Source organism: Hemicordylus capensis, chromosome 4, assembly GCF_027244095.1.
Source record: "Hemicordylus capensis ecotype Gifberg chromosome 4, rHemCap1.1.pri, whole genome shotgun sequence".
NCBI classification, from domain to species: Eukaryota; Metazoa; Chordata; class Lepidosauria; order Squamata; family Cordylidae; genus Hemicordylus; species Hemicordylus capensis.
Genome location: NC_069660.1, coordinates 300,762,691 through 300,785,078, shown reverse-complemented (window position 1 = coordinate 300,785,078; position 22,388 = coordinate 300,762,691). Strand labels below are relative to the sequence as shown.

At 45.3% G+C, this 22,388-nt stretch overlaps 1 protein-coding gene and 1 long non-coding RNA gene across 3 annotated transcripts in view; one reads left to right on the top strand and one right to left on the bottom strand.

Annotated features, from left to right (window-relative positions):
* Positions 1 to 22,388, top strand: part of SNTB1 (syntrophin beta 1) — a 143,937-nt gene that overhangs the window by 19,108 nt on the left and 102,441 nt on the right. The gene's annotated exons all lie outside the window — the stretch shown is intronic.
* Positions 21,003 to 22,388, bottom strand: part of LOC128323454 (uncharacterized) — a 40,303-nt gene continuing 38,917 nt past the window's right edge. For both annotated transcript variants that reach the window (XR_008306272.1, XR_008306271.1), the window contains one exon: positions 21,003 to 21,484. This is a non-coding gene — a long non-coding RNA (uncharacterized LOC128323454). The remainder of the gene's footprint in view (positions 21,485 to 22,388) is intronic.

The window sequence follows — 22,388 nt, the reverse complement described above, 5'->3', positions numbered from 1 at the left end:
AGCAAGGCAAGGTTGGTTTTACTTGCTCAGTCTTTCTCCCTTCCCTGCACCCCACACTCCTCCTCCAGGGAGGAGAGCAAATGGGCACTTCCAACACGTCAGACATGTCAGTGGTTGCTTGGAGAAGGAAAGGGAGGCATCTACCGCCCCCCAAGAATAGGTGTCCTAGGTGACTGCCTAGGTTTGCCTAGTGGGTGGGCTAGCCCTGTACACAATCCCAGTTTCAATACCTGGCAACTCCAAGTAGTGCTGGGAAAAACCCCTGTCTAAAATCCTGGAGAACTGCTTACAATCAGTATGAACTAGATAGACCAAATGGCCTCATTCAGCTTAAGGCAACTTCGTATGAACCAGGAAGGCCCTTGATATACAGCTTGTCTCTGTGACGAACCCAGTGAATGTCATTAGCTAGGCTGTTTTCTGTTTTCTGTTCTGCTTCAATTCGCAATGGAATAATAGAAATGGCCCACCACATAGGAAGCTGCCTCATACCGAGTCAGACCATTGGTTCCACTAGCTCAATATTGTCTACGCAGACTGGTGGCGGCTTCTCCAAGGCTGAGAACTCACTTGACAACTTTATTGAACTAAAACCTTGGACCCTAAAACACTATAGAAATGTTTCTCCTCTTCCTCATTCTCATTGTTGTTCTTGAGCTGTGTTTTCTTATAGAATGATGAGCTCCACTCACAGAATTAGCAACCTTCCTGTGGTTTTCAAGATTATCCTGGGAGGAAAGAGAAGCGAGACAGGCCTTCCTCTATGAAGTTCATGAATGTGCAATTCGCCCTTTAATGTAGATAAATGAGTCATTGATGTGAGAGTGTCCTGTAGAACTGAGAGAGGGGCTGGCTTTCTACACAGTGCAGTGCTGATACTGAGAGATCCTGCGGCTTTAACCACACACCTGTGCTGCTTATTGCTTTATTGTTAAATATCTATACTGCCTTTCATTAAAACAATCTCAAGGCAGTTCACACAAAAGTTAAAAACAAAACTACAAAAATTACACAATTCAAATATCAGCTAGAATATAAAAATACAGATCTGATTAAAAACAAGCACCATATAATCACACAGTATACTTACATGGCAATATACTTACAAGGAGTCTCAGCATCACGCTATGCAGAATGCCAGCTAGCGTCTTTTGTCTTCTCCAACTTCTAGCCAAGCCCACAAATTTTGGTCATTGGTGCAATTTCAGGGAACAAATGCTCATGGTAATTTTTGACAATGTCTGCCCCTCTAGGGACGAAAAATAGGTGATACTGTATTTACTTGAATCCAAGACTCGGTTTTTTCCAAATACTTTTTTGTTAGTAATCAGGGGGCCGGTTATGAAGACAATATTTACATGAGAGCAAATATGGATGTTTTAGTATAACTATGTTGAAAGATGAACTGTAAGTCACATTGCTATGCAGAAAACTAATTTTAAAAAAGTTTTTTTAAAAAAAAAGTAATCAAGGGGCCGAATTAAGTTCTGAGTCCTCTTCCTTTTGGGTAAATTTAGGTATAACTTAAAGAAGGTAAAGGTAAAGTGTGCCGACAAGTCGGTGTTGACTCCTGGTCAGGGTGGATTTGATTTAAATCAAACTGATTTAAATCACGATTTAAATCATGATTTAAATCACTAGCAGGGTGGATAAAAATAAAAAAAATCCGATTTAAATTAAAAAAATCCAATTTAAATAAAAAAAATCCAATTTTTTTGATTTAAATCGGATTTTTTTTAATTTAAATCGGATTTTTTTTATTTTTATCCACCCTGCTAGTGATTTAAATCGTGATTTAAATCGTGATTTAAATCAGTTTGATTTAAATCAAATCCACCCTGCTCCTGGTACCCACAGAGTCCTGTGGTTGTCTTTGGTAGAATACAGGAGGGGTTTACCATTGCTGCCTCCCATGCAGTATGAGATGATGCCTTTCAACATCTTCCTATATCTTTGCTGCCCAATATAGTACCAGTGGGGATTCAAACCAGCGACCTTGTGCTTGTTAGTCAAGCATTTCCCCGTTGCGACACTTAAGGTGACTAAGATATTCCACCCCTAATGCCTGGACCAGTGTGAACCAAATCAGGTAAAATTATAGGGACAACTCAGTGGTGTAATTTCTGATGATCTCACCCATTCCAATTCAAGATGGTGGATGCATAAACTTCTGAGGCGCAACTGGGCTATTTGTGAACTGCCTAACCGATTTGAACCAAATTTGCTACAGCTGTAGGGACACATAGGGACAGCTCAATAGCATAGTTTATGATGATGTCATCCACCCCAATTCAAGATGGTGAACGCATGAACGTTTGGGCTAACTTGTGAACTGCCTAACCGATCTGGACCAAATTTAGTCCAATTGTAGGGATAGTGAAAGGAAAGTAGGCAAATTAGTTGCCTGGAGCCTTGCAGGGAGGAGGAGGAAACCTTAACATCTGCCTCCCCGAGACAGCTACTGCCCAGTGGTGAGAGCCTATGTGGCTGCTGCCTGCTGTTGTCAGTCTGCCAGCCTGTGTGCCCTCTAATGTGTGGGGCTGTGGCTGCTGCCCTGTGGGCGAGTCTGTGCGGGATTGGGGCCAAAGGGAGTGAGTCAACAGTTCTTGAGGACCAGCTGCCCAGATTAGCCATCTTTCTGGGCTTATAAAAGGGCTGCTGCCCTGTGGCAGCAGGCCCTCCACCGGTGGGGTCTCCACCAAAGGAGGTTTCCCTTTTGGGGGAGCCACTTCGGGGGGTGGCAAGGGCCAGGTGGCATTTTTTGGCTTCTGTTATTTTTAAGTCCTAGGTGTTTCAGATGTGTCTTGGTTTGTCCGGGAATGGATGAAGGGGCAGACCGGGTATGTATTACAGAGACTTGGTTGGAGGGAGGCTGGTGGCCCAGTCTGGTCCCAGCTTCTCCCTCCAGGGTGCTTTGTTGAGGAGGAGATGTGGGGATGTGGGCAGGGATGTGGAATGGCTGTGGTCTAGAAGAATAATCTCTCCCTGACCAGGATCCCTGTGGAAGTGTCTGACCATATCGAATGTGTGTACCTGAGTTTGGGGACCAGGGATAGACTGGGACTTCTGTTGGTGTACTGATCGCCCAACTGCCTGTTGGACTCCCTAACTGAGCTGATGGACTTGGTCTCTGGTTTGGTGTTGGAGTCCCCCAGGCTTGTGGTGCTGGGGGACTTCAATGTCCACTTTGGGACCAATTTCTCCGGGACGGCTCAGAAGTTCATAGCGGCCATGACAACTATGGGCCTATCCCAAAGGGTCTCAGGACCAATGCACATTGCAGGTCACATGCTTGATCTGGCCTTTCACTCTGATCAGGGTGGTGTTCTGTGGGTGTGGACTCCTATGATTTCCCCATTGTCATAGATGGACCACCATCTGGTTAAAGTTGGGCTCACAGTCACACCACACCTTCACAGGAACGAGGGGCCCATTAGAATGGTCTGCCCAAGAAGGTTATTGGATCCAGTAGGGTTCCAAGAAGCCTTGGAGGGATTTAGTGTTGGCTCTGCTGGTTATCCTGTTGATGCTTTTGAGGAGAATTGGAACAGCAAATTCACCAGGGCAGTAGACATAATCACTCCTAAGCATCCTCTCCGACCCACTTCAAAATTGGTCCCTTGGTATAAGGAAGAACTACATGGGCTGAAGCAGTAAGGTAGATGACTGTAGCGCAAGTGGAGGAAGACTCAACTCGAATCTGACAGATTACAACATAGAGCGCATTTGAAGATCTATGCTCTGGCAGTATGGGCGGGAAATAAGCTATTCTTTTTGACTCGTATTAAGTCCTCAAGTTCACGTCCAGCGGAGTTGTCCTGGATTGTGAGAGGGCTAGTAAGTGCCCCTGTTCCCTTGAATCAGACTTTGGAACCATCTATTACTCACATATTTAATGATCTTGTGTGTGAATAAAATCTCTCGTATTCGGGCCAATTTGGATTTGGACCCCACAATTACTTCACTGTCTGAATCAGAGGTGTCCAGCGAATAATCTTATGTGGTCAGGCTGGATCAGTTTCAGTTTGTAACTCGTGAGGATGTGGACAAGCTGCTTGGAGCGATGCGGCCTACCACCTGTTCTCTTGACCCTTGCCTGACGTGGCTAATGCTATCTGGCAGGGAGGTTGTTGTAGAAGGCCTGGTAGAGAACATAAATACTTCTCTGAGGGAGGGCAGGATGCCTCCTTGCCTTAAGAAGGCAATTATTAGACCACTTCTGAAGAAGCCTGTCTTAGATTCCTCAGAGTTGAGCAACTATAGGCCTGTCTCCAACCTTCTGTGGTTGGGCACGGTAATTGAGAGGGTGGTGGCTTCCCAATTGCAGGCAGTCTTGGATGAAACTGCTTATCTAGACCTGTTTCAGACTGGCTTTCGGGTGGGCTCTGGGGTGGAGACTGCCTTGGTCAACCTGATGAATGATCTCCAATTGGGAATGGACAGAGGAAGTGTGACTCTGTTGGTCCTTTTGGACCTCTCGGTGGCTTTCAACACTATCGACCATAGTATGCTTCTGGAGCGTCTGAGGGAGTTGGGGGTGGGAGGCACTGCTCTGCAGTGGTTCTGCTCCTACTCTCAGACAGATTCCAGATGGTGTCCCTTGGAGACTGTTGTTCTTCCAAATCTTAACTTTTGTATGGTGTCCCTCAGGGCTCCGTATTGTCTCTGATGTTGTTTAACATCTACCTGAAACCACTGGGAGAGATCATCAGGAGATTTGGTGCAGGGTGTTGTCAGTATGCTGACAGCACCCAATTTTTTTTCTCCATGTCAACATCATCAGGAGAAGGCATAACCTCCCTAAATGCCTGCCTGGAGGTAGTGATGGGCTGGATGAGAGGTGAGACTGGATTCAGTCTCAGAACAAGCTGAGACTGAATCCAGATAAGATGTAGGTGCTTATTATGCAGAGTCGGAACCCGGGAGATAATTGTGATCTGCCAGTTCTGGATGGGGTCACACTTCCCCAGAAGGAACAGGTACGCAGTCTGGGGGTGCTTCTGGACACAAACATCTCCCTGGTGTCCCTGGTTGAGGCAGTGGCCAGAAGTGCCTTTTATCATCTTTGTCTGATACGCCAGCTACGTCCATTTCTGGAGATTAATGACCTCAGAAAGTACATTTGCTGGTCACCTCTAGACTTGATTACTGCAATGTGCTCTATGTGGGGTTGCCTTTGTACATAGTCTGGAAACTACAATTAGTACAGAATGCGGCAGCCAGGTTGGTCTCTGAATCATGTCGGAGAGACCATATCACTCCTATCTTAAAAGATCTACACTGGTTGCCAATAGGTTTCTGAGCAAAATACAAGGTTTTGGTTATAACCTATAAAGCCCTAAACAGCTTGGGCCCTGGGTTCTTAAGAGAACGCCTTCTTCGCTATGAACCAGACCGCCCATTGAGATAATCAGGATAGGTTCGTCTGCAGTTGCCACCGGCTTGTTTGGTGGCTACTCAGGGACAAGCCTTTTCCATTGCGGCCCTGAGGCTTTGGAACACACTTCTTGCTGAAATAAGAGCCTCCCCATCTCTTACAACTTTTAAAATGGCAGTCAAGACACATTCAACCAGGCTTTTAATTAGATATTGTTTTAATTGCATTTTTAATAGCTTTAACATTTTAAATTTTAATTGTAATGTTTTAATCTTTTTATCTGTTTTTATTGTTTTGTTGTAAACTGTCCAGAGACTTGCGTTTTGGGCAGTATATAAATGTGTTACATACATACATACGTACGTACATACATTAGTTTGTACTAGAACAACAAACTTCTAAAAGCTTTTAAAACACTGTTGCAAATTTAACTACTTCAGGCCTGATGGGCAGGACAATAAAAGCATGATAATTGCAATGCTGTCACCCATTTCCCATCTTTTGTGGTGTAGACCTTGCCAAAAATCACAATGAGCATCCGTCCCTACAGATGGTACCAACCTCCCCAGCTGGTTCACTTACTAGTGATGCGGATTTGGGAACTAGAAAAATGCTGGAAGAAACTAAGCCTTGTATGTTGCAGATGATACTAGAGAAGAGGTGGGCCATGGTATGATGTACAGTAGCAATAAGAAATAAGTTGGCTGGAGGTGTGGAGAAGGTATTCTCATGGTAAGGTATAGGGACTGTGAACAGGCAAGAGAGAACAGTGTTGAAACAGTGTCTGTCTTCTTTGAGACCTCTTCTTTTATTTGGCATTATAAAAAGGTAACTTACAGTATTTATATTATTTTAACGTACCCTGTTAAGAAGAAGAAGACTTGGTATTTGTTGCATTGTGTAACTCATCCCAGCAGTGTTTTAATAGTTCTAATAAACATCGTCAAAATAATTTCCGCTTGTATGTGCAGATAATGAATATGTAGGCAGGAAGCTGTGGCTTTGCTGCTTTGACTGTGGTGTTCTACTGAATGCCTGAATTTAAACATGAATTGTTCAACTGCATAGAGTGACCCAACATAGGTTTTATTTCTTCTTTCCTAATTACACTGGATCCGAACTCTGTTCACATACAGTTCCAGTATGCATTTGCATGGACTTTTATGCATACAGGAAAAGAACTGTGTTTCTTAATTTCTGGAAATGACATCTCCCCAAACCACATACTTAGGGGGCTGAAAAAGCCTCATAGGACCTGGAGGGCGGGGGGGGGGAGGGAGATAAAAGCAGAATAGCAGGGAAAGTTAGAGTTTAAAACATCTGGTATGTGTGGCTTTCTTTGTGTGTTGAAAGTTGGCATATGAATAATGAAAATCTCTGGAAGGTGTTGGATCAGGAGTTACTTACAGCTCCATACATGCTGGTTTTTAGACGCTGCTGGTACAATCTAAAATCTGAAGGCAGTGGAACTCCAGTGCTTAATCAGGAGTGGATACAGTTCTAAACACACTGGATTTTAGACTCTGGTATGTGTGGCTTTCTTTATGGGTTAACATTGGTGTATGATTAATGAAAATTTGCTCCTTTTGACATGTTTAGGATTAGGCTGCAATCCCATTGACTTTGGCACATAAGCATCTACTCTGGAATCAGAGCAATTGACCGTGGGTTTCTGACTGCGATTCTAACAAGCTGTAATTGTGCCACATAAAAAAGTTTCTTATGGATACTATGTGGTTTGCGGGCTGTGTGTTGGCTCATCCCCTGTTACCAGAGGTCTGTTTTGTACCGCCTAAGGAATCCAGCAGAGAAAAAATGACCAGCAGTAACTCGGTAGTACTGGGAACCGTTCAAGTTTGTCATAAACTTGCCGGCTGAGTTTCTGAAAGGGCTTGCAGAATTGTGAAATCACATTGCAAAATCCCAAACGACAAAAACTCAGAAAAGCTTTTTGCAAAATGTGCAAAGTTCATCCTGCTTTTCTGTTGATAACACAAACACCAATTCTAGTGGTGGGTGGCATCTAAAACAATTGATTCTTAAAGGAGAAGGGAAGGTTTTAAAAAAGCTCACATAGGCTCATATGCTTTTAGGACACTTACAAAAGCAAAAAAAAAAAAAAAAAACCATACAAAATAAGAAAAGAGCCAATTATGAATTTATAGGTGGTGGGCTGGATACATCTGTACCTGGGCTTGGACCCACAGTATCTAAGAGAGTGCCTTCTGCTTCAAGATCCTCGCCACTTACAGTACTAACATAGGAACATAGGAAGCTGCCTTATACTGAGTCAGACCCTTTGTCCATCTAGCTCAGTATTGTCTACACAGACTGGCAGCGGCTTCTCCAAGGTTGCAGGCAAGGTTGGAGGCGCTCTGCAAAGAGCAGAAGATTTCAAGTTCCCTCCCTGGCTTCTCCAAGATAGGGCTGAGAGAGATTCCTGCCTGCAGCCTTGGAGAGCCGCTGCCAGTCTGTGAAGACTGCCAGTCTGTGAATACTGAGCTAGATAGTCTGTGAAGACTGCCAGTTTGTGAATATTGAGCTAGATAGACCAATGGTCTGACTCAGTATATGGCAGCTTCCTATGTTCCTGTGAGTCTCTCAAAGCCCTGCCTTGGATATGCCAGGGAGGGAACTTGGAACCTTTTGCATGCAAGCATGTAGATGCTTTTCCAAGACCAGCCCTGTCTCCTAAGGGGAATATATTCCAGTGCTCACACATGTAGTCTCCCATTCAAATGCAAACCAGGGTAGACCCTGCTTAGCCAAGGGGACAATTCATGCTTGCTACCACAAGACAAGGTCTCTTCCCATAGGTCTTCTAGAGTGGTCCACCTACGGTTGCCTACAGCTGGTCTGGTGGGGACTTACTTTTTTGTAAACCACCATGGAACATTTCTGTGTGGCCGTATAGAAATGTAATAAATACATAAAATGTATTGTCTAATGTGGGTTTTCAGATTACCCATTAAGGTAATCTGGATTAAGGAATTTATAGATACAAGTATTTTACAACTCTCACCACAGACCATCTTGCTCGGAGGGGAGGAGAAAAGAGAGCTAGGGAAACTGCCCCTCCCTCCCCCACCTGCCCTCACAGAGCAACCAGGAACTACCTTGCTCAGAGGGGTAGAGAGACAAAGCTAAAAGAGCACAACATGTAAAGAGGTAGACATTTTGCTTTTAGTGTGGTTCTTTATTCATTTTTTAAAAAATGTAAACCGCTTTGGGAGGTTTGCCTGAAAAGCAATATATGAAATCCAGAAACAAATATGTTATAGATATATTAAAAAGAAAGAATAGGTGCAGAAAAATAAGCATTTATTGCAGAATCCAAATATGTCTTCAGCTATATGCTTGTCATCAGGGGGAAAGAATAAAGAAATAAGAGAGTCAAGAGTCAGTCAGTCAGTCAGTCTTTATTGTTATGGTCACCGACCAGAACAAAAAGTCAACAATTTTTTAAAAAAATTTAGTTAAGATACAATGTATCAATATCAATAAAATGGATATTATAAATTAAAACAATAAAATTCCCTTATTAATAATCCACCAACAAGTATTAATGGCAGCAGTACAATATCTAGCAACTCTAGATGTAACTGCAGACTCCGAATCGGAGAGCAATAAAGAGCTATAGAATTGATCCTGTTGACCTGGAAATTTACATAATAGAGGTGTAACAAATAGTTCACGGATATCCATATAAAACAAACAAAATAGCAAAACGTGTTCAGTAGTTTCAACCTGGTCCAACCCACAAGGGCAAAGCCTCTCTGAGAATGGAATTCCTTTATAGAGACCTTCAAGGACTGCTGAAGGTAAACTGTGGCAGCGAGCTAAAGTAAAAGCTTTTACCTCGGGATTTCCAGCCTAGTGAAATAACTCATTGCAGAAGCTAAATATCTACGTTCCTCTACTATATAAAAACTGGGCACCTTACTAAGATCATTTTGCCGCTCAGAATCTAAAACTCACTGTCTAATCAGTGACTTCGCCTGATCGTAACCCACATTAGACAAGATTATAACAGAGAGGCCCACTGTAGCTATTTTAGCCTCAATAGTCTGAAACCCTCTAGATTGATGGTTGTCTTGTAAAATCAAAGGGGCTAGGCCAACTGGATGGTAAATTAATTTAAGCCAATAGCATAGTATAGTAATCCAAACATTTGCCTCAACCTTTATCAGGCCTGTCTCCAAACGGATAACAGTATTGGAAACAGACCTTGGAACACAAAGTGCAGTTCTCAAAAATTTTGAATGCACACATTCTAGGGTTTCCATATTTGGAAAAAGGCCCAGCTGTGCACCATAAAGCAATTGGGCCAATGGCTTGGCTTTAAACAATTTGAAAGTCGCAGGTAAGTAAGAGCCGCCTTTTAGTCGCAAATAATGCAAAATAGCAAGCGAGCTTTTCTGAGCATTAGAGGCCACGTAGTTCCCATAAGCTTTTCTGGCACCCCTGGCATGGAAAATTATTCCCAAATACTTAAAAAAATTCACTTGCTCAATAGAGTGTCCCTCGATCCTCCAAGCACAGATCTTGGGCCTCCTAGCAAAGGCCATTATTTTAGTTTTCTGAAAATTGACTTCCAATCCTTCCTTTTTACAGTATAGATTTAATACTCTCAGCACTTTCCTAAGGCCAATGGGTGTCCTCGAAAGGAGAACCTCATCGTCTGCATAGAGCAGGATAGATATATGCCTCCCTGCGAGCTTAGAAGGGTGGAAGTCTAAATGACTAAGTTGATCCACCATAGAATTTATATAATAATTAAACAGGAGTGGAGCAAGTATACACCCCTGCGTAACACCTTTCTGGGTTGTTATAGCTCTTGTTAGATGCCCTTGAGAACTGCATCTAACATTGAGAGAGGTATCTGAGAGTCAAAAGATAACTCTTGCCTTAGCATCTTAGGATCTTTTGGAACACTATTATTCCTTTATTCTTTTTCCTGATGAAGAGCATATCGTCTGAAACCACTTGGGATTCTGCAATGAACACATATTCATTTATGACACCAGGGACCTAGCGGATTTTTGTGTGTATGTGTTTTCCCAGTCCTGAGGATTGCCTGGAAACTCAGCGGCAAATAGTGCTGTGTCTTGTGAACAAACTCTCTCCCTCCTAGAAATTCTAACAAAAAAAGGACATCTCTCAGGATTTTTAGGTGCCTGATCCTGCCAGCACACTGTGGCTCAGTTATCCAAGCCTTTTGACTCCAGAGCCTTGGTCCCGTGCCCAGATTTGTGCTTGCTACCGCTATTATTCACAAGTTGTCTCATTGAGGTGAAGGCTATGTTAGCAATGGGCTTTAAAGCTTCTAGCTTTTCAGCCGGAGTACACTCTTTGGTGGGAGAACACTGATCAGCATTACAAAACCACCAGCTGATTTGAATACTAAATGGTCATGTCTGGTGGGAATCTTGTAAATTACAATCGCAACTCCTCAACAGCTTAGGTATGTAAGCACATCCAGTGATATCCTGACTTTTGTGGGCCATTGTTTGTCCAACATATTGAGGCTCTTCTCACGATCCTTGAGAAGAGCCTGGGGAGGGTTAGCGGGGAGAGCGGGCTAAGCCGCTCTCCCTGCAGACGACTGAGCAGTCTGTTCCACTTTGGCCGCCCACACGACTGCCGGCTCCATTATGGAGCCGGCGGGGGGCTGGGAGGATTGGGGGCTGTGCGGCCCCCGGAAGCTCCAACATGCCCTGTGCGAGCTTGAGCGCGCAGGGCATGCTGGAGAGACCCCCGAGCCTGTTTTTCAGCCTCCTGGCCGGGGGTCTACTCGTGAGTTGCCACGGCGCGGAGCCGCACCACGGCAACTCACAATCGGAAAGCCTGGGTTAGCGGAGCACTCACTCTGCTAACCCAGGCTTAGAGGAGGGCTACTTAAGTGGGTGACCCGCTGTGACTGAACCGGGCTCGGCTGCGAGCCCGGTGAGTCTCACGATCGGCGGGAAGCGGGCTAAGCACCCTTAGCCCGCTTTCCACTGATCGTCACTATAGCTTCATTGGGTGGGTTCCGATGACCAAATAAATGCATTTGGAAACAACCTGAACCCAAGCTCTGCCTTCTCTTCTCTGCCTTCTCCTCACATCCACCAACATAATGGTTTTGTTAAACACAGCACTGAAGTTTGTCCGAACCTAGTGCTCTGCTTTAGCTGTGGTTGATAAACCACAATTAAACCAGCATTTGAAACTGAGGTTCAGTTCTGGTCCTAATTCTAGTTTAATTGCAGTTTTAAAACTACAATAAAAGCCCAGTTCCTGGTTCGGACAGGTTGCAGAGCTGTGGTTTAAACAAACCATAGTGTTGATGGCTTGGCTCAGCAAGAGTTGAGGAGGGAGTGTGTGAGCTTGGGTGCATTCCTGACCACATAAATCATGGTTGTCTGGTGGGTATGGGGACAGCTCAGTGGTAGAGCATCTGTTTTGCATGCAGAAGGTCCCAGGTTCAATCCCTAGCATCTCCACGAAGGTTTGGGAAAGACTCCTGCCTGAAATCTTGGAGAAGCCGCTGCCTGTCAGTCTAGACCAGGGCTGCCCAACTTTGGCCCTCTAGCTGTTCTTGGACTACAACTCCCATCATCCCCAGCCACAGTGGCCAATAAGCAGAGATAATGGGAGTTGTAGGTCGACATCTGCAGAGGACCTGAACTTGTGCAGTTGTGGTGTAGACTATACTTAGCTAGATGGACCAATGGTCTGACTCTGTATGAGGCAGCTTCCTATGTTCCATCTTTCCCCCTAAAAGTTGGCATTTAAGTGAAAACCCTAAAATTGTACATGCAAAGCACAAAATAATTTTAACAACAAACAACCCTAGTTTCCAGTCCATAATATGCAAGTCCATGAACAAAATCATCTATGGGGAAATTAAATTATTTCTGAAAAGTTGAACCTGGAAAAATATTACAGATAGGGACTGATCTTAGTGAGGTGGGCGGGGGGGGGCAAGCATTTAATGAAACACTGGCTGGGAAGGATCCCTAGTGGTCACTCACCCTGCATCTACATCGGATGCAGGGGGCATAGTCAGTGGCTGGATGGGGCAAGATTTCCGCACTCCAGTCAGCAGTTTGTTGAACTGTGGATTGGGAGCTCCTGAAAAGAACTGCTGACTGAGGAGGGAAAACTTTGAAACACGGCTGAATAGCCCTGTCCAGCCACTGATCACATGCCTTGCATCTGACGTGGACACTGCGGGGCATGGCTTGGATGCGCGTGTGCCAATGTGCACAGTAATCAATGAAAAAGGGAGCTGCCAGCAGGACGATGTCTCATGGCCGCTGGTGGCTCCTTATGCTCCTGACTCTATTTCATAACAAGTTCTAGTAAGAACTAATCTGCCTACTTTCCTTTCACTATCCTTACAACTGGACTCAATTTGGTTCAAATGGAAGTCCACAAGTTAGATCTCTTGCGCCTCAAATGTTCACATGTCCACAATCTTGGATCATGGAGGATGACATCATTACAAACTACAACACTGAGGTGTCCCTGTGTGTCAGTCACTACAACTGTACCGAATTTGGTTCAAATTGGTTAGACAGTCTACAAGTTAGAGCACTTGCACCTCAAAAGTTCACCATCTTGGATTGGGGTGGATGACATTATCACAAACTGCACCATTGGGGCATCCCTGTGTGTCCCTACAGCTGTAACAAATTTGGTTCAAATCAGTTAGGCAGTTCAGAAGTTAGCCCACTTGCACCTTAAATGTTTACATGCCTGCCATCTTGAATTGGGGTGGATGACATCAACACAAACTAAAACATTGAGGTTTACCTGTGTATCACTCATTACAACTTTACCAAATTTGTTTCAAACTGTTTAGACAGTCCACAAGTTTGAGCATTTGCACCTCAAATGTTCACGTGTCTACCATCTTGGATCAGGGTGGATGACATCATCACAAACTACACCCTTGAAGCATCCCTATGCGTTCCTACAGTTATAGCAAATTTGGTTCAAATCAGTTCGGCGGCGGTTCACAAGTTAGCCCACTTGCGCCTCAGAAGTTTACATGTCCGCCATCTTTAATTGGGATGGATGACATATTCACAATCTATTTTATTTATTTATTTATTGAGTTTCTATACCACCTAATATAGAAATCTCTAGGCGGTGTACAGATTAAAACAAAATATAATATATAAAACATTTAAAATTCATAAAACAGATAAAAATCACAATCACAGATAAAAATCACAATCGGTAAAAAAAATATTAAATTTTTAAAAATTAGATTTTAGTTAAAAGCCTGGGGAAATAGGTACGTCTTCAGGGTCCTCCTAAAAACAGAGAAGGAGATGCTCTTATTTCAGCAGGAAGCATGTTCCAAAGCCCTGGGGCAGCCACATGGAAGGCCCGGTTCCGAGTTGCCACCAAACGAGTTGGCAGCAACCATAACTGGACCTCTCCAGATGAACTTAATAGGTGACAGGGTTCATGACAAAGAAGGCGCTCTCTTAAGTAACCTGGACCTAAGCCATCGAGGGCTTTATAGGTAATAACCAGCACATTGTATTTTGTTTGGAAACATATCATCAGCTAGCGCAGTTCTTTTAGAATCGATGTTATATGGTCCCTTCACGTAAAGCTAGAGACCAATCTGGCTGCTGCATTCTGTACCAATGGTAGTTTCCAAACTATGTACAAAGGCAGCCCCACATAGAGTGCATTACAGTAGTCAAGCGTAGAGTTACCAGCACATGTACCACCGTTTTAAGGCCATTTGTCTTCAGAAATGGACATATCTGGTGTATCAGCCGAAGCTGATAAAAAGCACTCCTGGCCACAGCCTCAACCTGAGAAACCAGTGAGAGTTTGGGATCCAGGAGCACTCCCCAAATACAAACCTGATCTCTTAGGGGGGGTGTAACCCCACCCAGAACAGGCAGATCTAAACCATCTTTCGCATCCCAACCCCCTACAGACAGTATCTCCATCTTGTTTGGAGTCAACTTCAGTCGGTTATCCCTCATGCAGCTCAATATCTCCTTCAGGCAGGCACCTGGGAGGGGTCATGACATTTCCTGATGAAGTTGGTATGGAGAAATAGATCTGGATGTCATCAGCATATTGATGGTATCCCAGACCAAACTTTCTGACGATCTCTCCCAGCGGTTTCATGTAGATGTTAAAAAGCATTGGAAGTAGTATGGAGCCTTGTGGAATCCCACACTTTAGCTCTTGCTATTCAGAACAGTCTCCAAGTAACACCATCTGGAATCTGCCAGAGAGATAGGGATGGAATCAGTGTAAAGCAGTGCCACCCAATCTCACTTCCTTCAAGTGACCCAGCAGGATACCATGGTCAATGGTATCGAAAGCTGCCTAGAGATCCCAAAGGATCAGTATATTGCCAATTGTCAATCGCAAATTGGAGATCATCCATCAGGCCGACCAAGGCAGTCTCAACCCCATAGCCCACCTAAAAGCCAGTTTGGAAAGTATCTAAATAAACTGTGCCATCCAAAACTGCCTGGAGCTGAGAAGCAACCCTAACCCTAACCCACTCAGTCACCTTGCCAAGGAAGATTAGAGACAGGTCTGTAATTAGCTAACTCTGAAGGATCCAATGCAGATTTCTTCAAATAAGGTCAAATAATAGCCTCCTTAAGACAAGGAGGCATCCTGCCCTCCCTCAGAGAAGCATTTATGATATTTACCAGAGCCTTTCTGATAATATGACTGCCAGATTAAATAAGCCAAGTTGGGCAAGGGTCAAGAGAGCAGGTGGTAGGGCATACAGTCCGAAGTAGTTTGTCCACATCCTCAGAAGTAACAAACTGAAAGTGATCCAATTAAGTCCTACGATAGACTCTGCATTAACTTGTGCCTCAAAGGTTTACGTGTCCGCCAAACCTTTGAATCATGGATGACCTTTAATTGTGGATGACATCATCACAGACCATTGAGGTGTCCCTGTGTGTCACTCACTACAACTGCACCTAATTGGTTCTAATTGGTTAGATGCTTCACAGGTTAGCCCACTTGCACCTCAAAAGTTTATGTGTCTACCATCTTAAATTGGGGAGGAGGACATCATCATAAACTACACCATTGAGCTGTCCCTATGTGCCCCTACAGCTGTAGCAAATTTGGTTCAAATCAGTTAGGCGGTTCACAAGTTAGCCCACTTGCACCTCAAAAGTTTGTGTCTGCCATCTTGAATTGGGGTGGATGCCATCAACACAAACAACGCTGCTGAGATGTCACTATGCATCCTACAACTGTACCTTATTTGGTTTATATTGGTCCAGCCATTGAGAATTTGATAGTGGGGGACCACACACGCCCCCACTCATCAACGGAATGCTGGGTGTTCTCATAAGCCTACTGGAAAGTAGGCTAAAAATCATTTGGTCCTAGAGGGAACTCTCTTTCCCCTTCCTCTTCCCCAGCAAAATGAAACCAAACCTTTGTACCCTGCCCTTCAGTTCTAATAAAGATATCCCAGGAATAGAATGGGGGTGGGGAGAAAATAAGAACAATTTTAAACGGTTTAATTGTTTTACTCTGTGAAATTATTTTAATTGTTTATTCTTTGAATTGTTTTAAATTGTTTTTATTCTGTAGAAGTGTTTTAATTGTTTTTATTTTATATTGTAATTTTGATTATATACACTGCTATACACACACACACACACACACACACACATCTCAATCAGGCGGTATATAAATATTGTTGTGTATTATTTCTTGTTTACACAGTCAGACAGGTGTTATTGACTGGTTTGTTTTATCCAGACATCGAGTCCTTCCCAAGGACCTGGGATGGCTGAATTTTATTGTCAATGTTGTTGCTGTTGTTATGGATATCGTTGCAGAATATAGGCTGTTCCCAGGTTGTGTATTATTATTATTATTATTATTATTACTACTACTACTACTACTATTATTATTATTACATTTATATCCCGTTCTTCCTCCAAGGAGCCCAGAGCGGTGTACTACATACTTGAGTTTCTCTTTCACAACAACCCTGTGAAGTTGGTCAGGCTGAGAGAGAAGTGACTGGCCCTGAGTCACCCAGCTAGTATTATGGCTGAATGGGGATTTGAACTCGGGTCTCCCCGGTCCTAGTCCAGCACTCTAACCACTACACCACGCTGGCTCTCATATTTAATATGTTAAATAAATAAAAATTAAAGGCTTGGACAAATAATCAGAACTTAACTTGATGCTGAACGGGCAAAACATCTTGTTCCAGGCAAGCCCGCCTTGGAGACAGCGTAAGGCAGTGAGGGAGCCCAGCCCATTTCCTGTTGCTCGTGTGCAGCAGTGGGAGCCTGCCGCTTAATCTGGGTTTGGGGCACAAGAGCGCCCGAAAGCCTGGTTAAAAGATCGTGTGTCACCACAGCGCAGCTCTGCACCGCAGCGACTCATGAGTAGACTCCCAACTGGGAGGCGACATCAAGCCTCTCGTTGTCGGGAGGCTCCCCAGAATGCCCCGCGCACTTGCATGGGGCATTCTGGGATTTCTGGGGGCCAGGAGGCCCCTGAACCCTGCTGCCCCAACTGGCTCTGTGATGGAGCAGGTAATCATCCGGGCGGCCGATCTGGCCACCCAAGGCGGGCTAGGCAATCATCTGCGGGGAGAGAGGGTCAAACCCTTTCTCCCCACTAACCCCTTTAGGTTCCCCATACTGCTCGTGTGGAGAGCCTTAATGCCTACCTTGTCTTTTGAATTTCAATGGGACTGCTGTGAATAATGTTCCTCATGTCAGCCAGTATTCCAGAGACGGGGGTCACAATCAAAAAGGCCTTGTCTTCAGTTGCCGCCTGCCGGAGAAGGACCTCAAAAGATTATCTTCATAATCAGACTGAATTAGAAGGCCCTTCTGATGCCTGGGTCCCAAGCTGTATAGGGCTTTAAAGGCTGCAGCCAGCACTTTGACTTGTGCTCAGAAAGAGATGGGGAATAAGAACTGTTGAACTTAGTGGGTTTACTTCTGGGGAAACGTGAATGGGATCAGGCTGCACAGCCATTAAAGAGGTGCCTAAGGCCAGGCCTGAATGCAAACTGTATATTAGGCCACAGTTTATTCAGAATCTGTTAGCAGTAGCCTAAGATTTGTGCAGGGCCCTCTAATTGCTAAGGGTTTTGTTCTCTGTTAGAGACTGAGAACAGCCTGTCTGAATCTGAATTACCCTTGCTTTGTTGGTTGGCTTATGGAACACTGTGTTATCTATAAGCATTGTACATCTTTGTAAAGCTTTCTTTGTTTCTTCAAGTCTTTTTCTTTCCTTTCTCTTTTTTGGGGGTGGGTGGGGGTGGGGTGGGCCTGCGCACTTAATAAATGCCAGCTTAGCCAGTTAGACATTTAGGAGCTGCCTTGCATGGGGTCATTAGCGGAGCTGTAGATGCTGTCTGGATTTTAAATATGTTTTTTAAAAATTGTGTCAAGGCAACTTTAATCCAGTGACTGATTAAAAGCATGTAAAGTAAATGAATTGGCACCTGCATCTTTTGTATGATTGCTCTTTCGTCTGCTAGTTGTGCAAGAACCTGGGGTCATTCTGACAACCAAACTGGGGGTGGGGGAAAGCTGGAGGGAAGATAGGAACCTACGTTCTCACTCCCAGATGACCAGACCCCAATCAGGGCTCTGCTGCTTGTGTGTCAAAATGAGCGGTGCAATGGTGAATTCTGCAGCGGCATTCGGGAGGAGGGGAACCAAACCACAGTCCTCCAGTATCCCACAATGCAATGTGGGAGCAACAGCCCTTAGCACTGCAGTTGCTCTGCCTTGCTTGGCCCCGCTTTCCTTCTGACTCTGTGATAAACATGGCTGCCCACTGCCCAGGAGCATTTTGCAGCAGTGCAGACAACCACAGGATGAGGTAGGACAGGGTCTGATCTCCACCTACCTCACTCTTAATCTGGGTAGCCTATTTGGGCTACCCACGGACAGAGCTGCTGCATGGAGAGGGTTGGCCCAGATGACCAGAGCTACCTGGGGTAACCCTCTCCTACCCGGATAGCCCTGGTTGTAAGAATGGGCTCATTGAGGCTCTGATGACTGGACTGTCCAGCGAAACTATTTGGTCTGGTGTTTGGCCCAGACATTCTGAGGGGCCCACTGCTGGTCACTGCCATGGCCCTCAGGAAGGATTAAGTGCCGTTGTGAGCATGAATCATCCCTTTACTAAGCAGGGTTTGCCTTGGTTAGCATTGGAATGGGTGACTGCATGTGAGCATAATAATTCCTTCCAAAAATGGCTCAAGGCAGTTTACAAAGAGAGATAACAAACAAATGAGATGGCTCCCTGTCCCCAAAGGGCTCACATTCTAAAAAGAAACATAAGACACACACCAGCAAGAGTCACTGCAAGTACTGTGCTGGGGGTGGATAGGGCCAGTTACTCTCCCTCTGCTAAATAAAGAGAATCGCCACGGTAAAAGGTGCCTCTTTGCCCAGTTAGCAGGGGTTAGCATAGTCTGCTGTAAAATGTTCCCCTTATGGGATGGGGCTGCAGCTCTGTGGAAGAGTATCTGTTTGCGTGCGGAAGATCCCAGGTCCCTGGTAGGGATGTGCATGAATCGCAGTCCGATCATTGATTTGCAGCACAGCCTGGCCACCTTTAAAAGGGAGGAGAGCAGGTCCATCCCTGCTCCTCAACCGATTGCTGCAGCTTCCTGTTTTGGCGCCCCCCCCCCCCGCTGCCATCGTGCACTGGTGGTGCTCCCTCAGCTCCCCTTGCACGATGGCAGCACATACATGGCCTCCGTGCATGCATGGAGGCCATGTACATGCTGCTGCCACAAAATGGCAGCTGGGGGGAGTGTCACTGGTGCATGAAGGCAGCTGGCGGGGGGCAGGGCATACCACCGAAACAGGAAGCAGCAGCGAGTGGTGGAGGAGCAGGTATGGACCTACTCTCCTCCCTTTTAAAGGTGCCCCGGCTGTGTTGCAAATCTCTGATTGAATCACGATTTGTGCTCATCTTTACTTCCAGGTTTCCTGGCATCGGGGCAAGCAAGGTTGTAGTGGGCCCAGAGACAAGATTTTAAAATGAGCCACCCCCCACTGAAGCTCAGCTTATGAAGTAAAGAAATCATAAATGAGGCTGAATTGTGGTAACAAAAAGCATAGTAAAATTTATATATGAATTATATATTCTATGCCCAATAGAACATCATCCTAAATTATTTTTAAAGACATTTTGAAAACTGTGTACAATGCAAGTCTTTTAATGGTATTAGAGAAAGCCATGCTGTCCTGGTAGCTCCAGGTCTGAACGCTCACATCAATTTCGGAGGATGAATACAACGGAAGGAAGCCCGGGCAGGTGTGTGGCTGGGGGAGTCAGACATGTGACTTGCCTCTGGGGGGGGGCCAAGGCAGTGGGCCCCCAGACAACTGTCTTCCCTTGCCGTATTATAGTTACGCTCCTGCCTGGCATCTCTAAGCAGGGAAAGACTCCTACTACTGCTGTTATTACTACTCCTACTACAGACACTATTGCTGTTATTGCTACTGGCCTTGGTGGCAGCAAGACAAGCACTACTCTGCACCCACCTATTAACCAAAGTACAGGGGGGAGGGACCCACCAAGGTCTCTCTCCCACCAAGGAAATGGCGTATGGAAGACAACGTGTGATCTGGAGTCAGTTCTGGAAGCGATCATAGGAGATCCAGTAAGTTGCAGGGGATAGAATACTGATCTTGGACCAGGGGTGCCAAGAACCCTGGGTTCAAATCCTGCTCAGCCTTGAAGTTGAGTGGATTGCCTGGGGGCCAGTCAGAATCCTGAGGATGAAATTAGAGAACTAATGTGTGCCATCCTGAGCTTAACCTTTTTCCTTATTGGTTGACATCATTCACTTTGTTGATCGGTCATGCAGCTTTGGCTTCATCTTTGGTTCTTTCTTCTCCCTTGCTCTCCTCATTCAATCAGTTGCCAGCTCATGTCACTTTTACCTGTTCATTTTGCAACCCTATCCCCCTGGTTCATGCTCTAGTGATCTCCCAGCTTGACTTCTCTTACTCTTCTCTCTGGCCTTCCTCTCTTACACCTCTGCCCTCACCTTTATCCAAGCCTCTGCTGCCCAAATAACTGGCTGTACTTCCCATTCTAATTAAATCTTTGCCACTTTTCAGTGTCTCCTACTGAAATACGGTGGGGCTATTCTCACGATCGCAGAAAATTGGGCTAGCCTCCCCTAGCCCAATTTTCTGCTATCATGAGAACCACCAGGCTCGGCTACGAGCCCAGTGGTTCTAGAGCGGGTAACCCTCTCAAGAACCCCTGCCCTAAAACCAGGTTTGCAGAATGAGCGCTCCGCAAACCTATTTTTGAAGATCGTGAGTTGCTGAGGCACAGCTTCGCACTGTGCCTACTCACGAGGAGACCCCCGAAGTGGAGGCGAAAAGCCACCTCCCAGCTCCGGGGGTCTCGCCAGCATGCCCTGTGCGCTTGCTCCCCCCAGCCCCCGCCGGCTCTGTCACAGAGCCAGCAATCGTGTGGGCGGCCAATCCGGCCGCCCGGGGCTCCAGCCATGCTTGTGTGCTTAGTCCACGCTCAGCACCCCAAACCGGGTCTCACTGATCGTGAGACCTGGCTCAGTATTTGAAATATACACGTGCAGGAACCAGGGACTTGTTTAAAAAAAAACACACACAACCTTTAAAAATCACACCTAAAATGCAAATGATGCACCCTTCTTGGTTGCTTTCTTGCCACTTGCAGATGTGCCTTGCTTTGTAAGAAGCTGAGGAAAACATCAGGCATACATTGCTACCGGCCACATTCTTCTGTGTCTTTCTGCCTGTTGGAATTCCTGGAATCCTCCTTTTGGTGCTGTAGATCCTTAAGCAGCCTGGCTGACATGTGGGCAGGCAGAGAGAATGAATAAGCATAAGGCAGTGGTAATAAACTGTGGAATGTTTGCATTGTCAGACCAAAAACTGCCTGATATGATGCAGTATTTCCTGCCTCTGACATGGTGTTGCTGTTTTGGACTTCAGCCCTATGCAATGGAAGCCACTGCCTGTTGTGCAGAGAGAGTCTAATCCATTTCAGAAAAACAAATGTTCACTAACTGGAGGAGAATTGTTAGAGGTTGCTTCAAAGCCTGAAAGCCTGGGAGAGAGAACAGGGGGGGAATTATTTTGTTCTTTCTGTGGAAATAAGTATGCAGACACTACAAATAAATGCAGTTTGGCCCTGCTAACTGAGCAAAAAGGCACCTTTTAAAAATGGTGACTCTCCTGTATTTATCAGGGGGAGAGCAACTGGCACTAGCCACCCCCTGCACAGCATCCCTCCAGTGCAGGGGTAGGCAGCCTTGGCTAACCAGCTCTTGTTGAGCCACAAGCCCCATCATCCCCAACCACAGTTTATTGTCACTGGAGATGATGGGACGTAGTTCAAAGACAGCTGGAGAGCCAACATTGCCTTATGTTTCTTTTTAGAGTGTTAGCCCTTTGGGGACAGGGAACCATCTTACTCCTTTTTCTGTGTAAACCGTTTTGGATATCAGAACCACAGATAGTGGGGCATTGTGGCAATGGGAAGAGGGGTTAGGTTCCTGGAGGCTGCAGGAAAAGGCAGAAAATGGGGGGAAACGATGAAAGAAAGTGCCCTACTATGCTCCGCAGGTCTCCAACCTTCCAGGAATGCCCCCTGTCCCAAATTGGTTATGTGTCTGCAAGAAATCACAGGGAAAAAATGGTTGGTTGGTGTTTAATTTTTTTTTTTTTTAATTTAAATGAGCAACAGAATGGCTCCTGTTCCCAAAATGGTGGCTAGAAATGACCTTGGAGGTCATTTCTGGCCACCCCAATGCTGCAGGTATGTGGAACTAAACCGTTTGTGTTCTGCGTGTGCTAGGATTGGGTGCCTATTTTTGGTCCATGGATACACTGAATCACAAATAGCGGTACTGCATATAACGAGGTCCACCTGTAGTAATAGTAATGGGCAGCAGCAGACTAAATAGCTCCTCAGTAATTCTTCTGAGGCCACCTAAAGGTGCAGTGGGGAA